This window comes from Quercus suber, unplaced genomic scaffold (assembly GCF_002906115.3).
Source record: "Quercus suber isolate HL8 unplaced genomic scaffold, Cork oak 2.0 scaffold_363, whole genome shotgun sequence".
NCBI lineage: Eukaryota > Viridiplantae > Streptophyta > Magnoliopsida > Fagales > Fagaceae > Quercus > Quercus suber.
In genome coordinates, this window is record NW_027069815.1 from 97,299 (window position 1) to 102,818 (window position 5,520).

The following is a 5,520-nucleotide window of genomic DNA, read 5'->3' on the forward strand; positions in this document are numbered from 1 at the left end:
GCAAATGGGCTGGGCCTCACTTAGGCTCACAACTTATTTGATAAGTGGGTTTAGGGTTTCCCACAATGGGTGGTCCTCGGCACAAAGACTATTAGATTCTATCTCTGCTTTCTCTCATTCTCCTTTTCTATTGCTCTTTTTTCCCTACTTCTGGCGAGTTTCTTCCAACCCCCATTTTTACTCCAACTTCTCATATTTATAGTTCAAAGTTAGTGGAGAGGACATGATCACTCCTATGGTTAGTGCAAATGGAGGTCCAATACCCTTGATGACAAGTGAGTGGTTAGGTGGGAGTGAAACGCAATGGGAATGGCCTTGGAACTTGGTTCCCACTCCCGCAGAAATGTCCAGCTGTGACGCTGCTAAGTTCTGCCAGGCACATTTGGGATGGGATGCTCGGACGTTATCATCCCCTCATTGCCCGGTTAAGGTCCCCAGAGCTAAGGTTAAGTGATGAAGCTTGGGATTGCAATCTGCGTGGGCCTAAGCTGGAACCCTAGGCAAAGGGAGATGGGGACCATGGGCCTTATTGTCATGTCAGAGTTTAGGGCTCAAACGTGCTTGGGAGTCACAAGTCTGTACAGCAACCACGGGCCCATTCGCGCAGTTCGAGCCCGGATGTCTAGATGGCCTTGGAGGAGGCGCACCGTACAGTTACATTTAATCATTATATGATGTTTCCTAACTAGTATGGTGATTAATTGATCAATTTGGTTGAATTTTTGAAATTAGTTTTTTCAAAATTTGAGGTTTTTGGACTAAAACTCTATGTTCAAGTCAATTGATGGTTTATGAAGTAAAATTGAACAAATTTCAATGCATTAGAGTAAGCATCATATATGCATTCATTACATGCATCATATAGATTGTTATTTATTGAAATTTTTCTGCTCTAACCCACTCTAATGCAGTTTGCCCTTTGATTTTCTTCTTTTGTTTCCGTCTTTCCTTTCTTTAAACCCTTAGCATCATGGTTAGGAAGACTAGAGCCAAGAAAACCACCACCCCTTCTACCCCTGTGTTCTAGAGTGATAGGTTTAGAACCGAGAAAAACCAAGAAACCTATGAAAAGCTGAATATCTTTAGATCAGTGTGGGCTGAGCATAAGGTCATTTTAGATGAGCTTAATAAGGAGATATGTAAGAATTTTGAGCGTAGGGACAGGTTACCACTTTTAGAGGTTGAGTATCCTCCTCCAACTGCTTTGATTAGAGAGTTCTACTCAAATCTCTCTGTCCACTCCGATGATTCCAACATTCAGTATGTGAAGAGTTGGATAAGGGTGAAGAGTATGTCATTACTCCTGCTGTAGTGGCCTCTGCTCTTGGTGTACCTTTGGTACGGCAGCCCGTGTACCTTTACATTGAGACCTCTCCTCTTGATGACATCATGTATTCATCACTGGTACTTCCATTAGTTGGGGAACTAATCCTTGTGTTACTTTTCATGAGCTTATTGAGTTCAATTATCTGTTTTTCCGGATTTCTTGTCACTCCATTTGGCCTATCTCTCATTTACATACTATACCCATTGAAAGATGTGCATTTTTGTATGCTCTTGTTACCGATGCTCCTATGAATTTTCCTTCTCTTTTTATTAGATCACTTGTTGAGGTTCATAGGAGTAGTGCAAAATCTCATGGTCTTTTCTTTCCAATTTTTATCCATAGGATTCTTTTAGATTTAGGTATAGAGGATTTTCCTACTTTCGAGCCTGTCCATATCATAACTCCTATAGGTGCCACCTTTCTTAAGCAAAGAGCGGTTTAGTTGAAAACTAGCTCTAAACACCCTAGAGTTGAGTTTTCTACAAGTGATACATCTAGGCCTTTTACTTATGGTGACCCTACTGCTGAGGAGTATGTAGACCCTACCACTGCTATGGATCCTCCACCTTCTTCATTGAGCGACTAGTCCGTGCAGAGCATGCTGGATACAATTATGACTATTCAGGCGGTGCATGGACAGATTTTCTTGGATGTGCTCATTGAACTTCAGGCTTTATGAGCAAATTTGGTAGGTGCTAGAGTTCTACTCCACCGCCTCCACCTTTTGATGATGATTCTTGATTGCTCTTTGGCAATTCATCACGAAAAGAGAGAGTACATGCATGGAGATATGGGGAGTTTTGGAGTTTATATATTGTATCTAGGAGCTTTTTGATGTATTTCATTTTTTGGCTTATGATGTATTTCTTTTTTATGGGTTGTATATGTTAGGGGGAGACATTATGCTTTATGTTTTTATTTCTTTCTTTGTTTCTTGTTTCACATATGGTACATTTGGTTATTGATTTATATTATGAGGTTATTCATGATATATGCCTTTTAGTTTATGTTTTGTGAAATCAAAAATTTATTTTGGTTTACTTGTATTTTCCACATATGCATTTATGTGTTTGTTGAGTGTTTCAGGAATTTACTGGTTAATTCAGTCATGGCTGTTGTCTACATTGACAACTGATAGATAGTAGTTAGGTTGAATTGTATTTAGAGTATTTTAATTTGAATAGGCTGCTTTTACTTTGAGCATTTCAATTTGTGTGATGTGTTTTGTCATGGATTGCCAAAGAATGAGTTTGTTAAGTTCTAAGACTTTAGTAACTAATATATTAGAATTTCAATTTGTATTATGTTGGCAAATCATGATCAAACATAGAGTCTAGGTTTAGGCTTGCTCAAAGTGTGTCTATTTGTAAAATTGGAATTGAATGATTACAGAAATCATTGGACTTAATCTGTAAGGCTCGATCGATCGAAAATTAGACTTTATCGATCAAATCACGTGCAAATTTATTATTCTGTAGAATTTCCAATTCAGCCCAAGCCCATTTGATGTGTAGGATTTTATATTTTACTCCAAGTATAAAAGAAAAAACTCTAACTACATTTTAGAAGTTTTTTTATGGTTATGTGTTGAATCTTTTTGATTGATCGAACCACGTGCAAATTTATTTTTCTATAGAATTTCCAATTAAGCCTAAGTCCGTTTGAAGTGTAGGATTTTGTGTTTTACTCCAAGTATAAAAGAAGTATAAAAGGAAAAACTCTAACTACATTTTAGAAGTCTTTTGATGGTTGTGTGTTAAATCTTTTATAAGATCTAGAGGTGTTTACCTTTATACACACTTAGAGTTATCAAGATCAAGATTCATGTCAAGAGCTTGATAATCTTTTTAGTTGCTGCATAAAGAACTTTAAAGAAGATCTGAAACCTTTGAGTGGAGTCTCAAAATCACAAATAAAAGAACTTGTGGTTACAATAAATCAAAGAAAGAAGTAGTTTGTGGACTCGGAGCTGTCATGTGATCGTTATAGTAAGTTTTTTACTCAAGGTAGCAATAGGATGTTAATGATTTAAGTCTTATTGTACAAACTTCAATTATTTCATAGTGAATCTATTTTACCTTGAGAATAACTAAGTTAAATCATTCTAAAGTTTTTTACCGGTTAGGTTTTCTTAAGTTATTGTATCGTTGTGTTCTTTATATTTCCGCATTATTTACATTATATGATTTTATTGTGTTAACCTAAGACAAAATAATTTATCTAAGTAATCATTTGGCTAAATAATTAGGTTAAACAACTTGTGTTAAGGACTATAAACAATTTCCACACAACATGCACTACATAGCTAAAACTAGGAAACTGCAAAAAAAAAAAAAAAAAAAAAATGCTTATCCAAGCTAAACAAGATGCACAAGGCATGTTATGTAAAGATAATATGACCAACCTTGATTACAAATCCAAGATACAAAACACAATTTTCCTCTCTCTCTCTCTCTCTCTCTCTCTTTAATTTATTTTAAAAGGAATAGCAAAAACAACCTATCATGAAATGCATGAATGTTATGTAATGCAAATCTTAAAAGTATAAAACAAAACAAAACAGTAAAAGAAGAACAGTCACAGAGAGTATTAAGATGATGCATAAGAACCATGTCAGAAAGATTCAATTTGATTGAACATTTTGCATCCAAAACTTTTTAGATGCAACTCTGGCATTGGAGTTATTATTCATATTAGAATGATGAGCAACTGTAAGATTGGTATAAAGGTTTAGAACCTTTACCAATTCACTAGTAAGTACCATAGGATTTTGTGCTTGAGGCACAGATACTTTTGGCTTATTTTTTCGCTTTGCAGTTTGCAACTTGAAACAGTTTAGGCAAATATGCCCAGTCTTTCCACAAAAATGACAAACTCACAATGGTCTATTATGCAACTTATCCTTAGGGAGATTAGGATTCTTAGGCTTAGACTCTTTAAGATCAACGTGTAACTTCTATTGGTTTGACAATCTCACTCTAATTGGGGGGCTCAAAAGAATAAAAAAAAATTGTGGAATGAGTTTCAGACATCGAGATGCTATCTACAAAACCTAAACCAGATTTGTCTAAGGGAGACTTCTGAACACTCAATATGTAATGAAGTTTAGAACTAATAGACCTATTTGTTTGTTCTCTAGCAATAGATAATTATAGTTCCAAGTTCTTAATCTTATCAAGGAACAACATATTTTCATTTTTCACTTTATTTATCAATTCATTAGCATTAAGTAATTTCAACAAGAAGTTTTTCTTATCAAGTTCAAGGCAGGCAATCTACTTTAAACCTAAATCAACACTCATTGCATCCTTTGCAGCAACTTTACATAGCTTATTAAAAGTGATGGGATAGCGAAAAAGCCATCTCCTGTTCGTCCAGTTGGGTCGTCCATGACATGCAGTTTGCCAAACAACTAGGCCATCTCCTATTCGTCCAGACCTCTCTTCCCTGAGAGGTCGACTAATCAGTTTATCCCGTAATCAAGTCAAAAGGGTCGTCCACCGATGAGTCTCATGGACGACCAAAGAACAGCATGACAAAGGGTCGTCCATAAGCATTGCACATGGACGACCACACAATACTTAGCAGATTTTGAAGTGGTTCATCAACCGGTGCTTATCCCGTCAATTTCTCCCAAGTATGTAACTTCTAGCAGCGGTTATGACCGTTAAAGAAGTTACATCCGGATCCCACAAATCTGGGGGAAGTTATTGAACCAAATAACCGCCCTAAAGTACCCTATATAAGGACCGGTCCGAATTACGTAAAGGGACGATATTCTGAGATCCTTACATTACAGTTAGATTTCCAGGAGGGAAGGCACTAACTTCACCATCGGAGGATATTGGACCGGTCCACCCCGGTCATTCCTTTGATTCTTGTCTTCTTTTTTCAGGCCTCTGCAAACGTTGTAGCCCATCGAAGCCGAAGTATTCAACCAAACTGATTTTATCCACTATCAGTTTGGCGCCGTCTGTGGGAATATAGCGTGAATTGTTTTGCAATTTAACTTTCTGAGAAAAAGGTTGAATGGTTCGGACTAGGTCGAGGGCTACAAGCCCAGGCCATCAGGGAAGCAGAGATGCCTCAAGCCATCCCCAGCGAAATCACCAATCAGCGCCTGCCACGCAGACGCCTTCCATCCAACACATACAGTCCATGGCGGCCGCGATGGCGGAATTAACCCGCCAAAA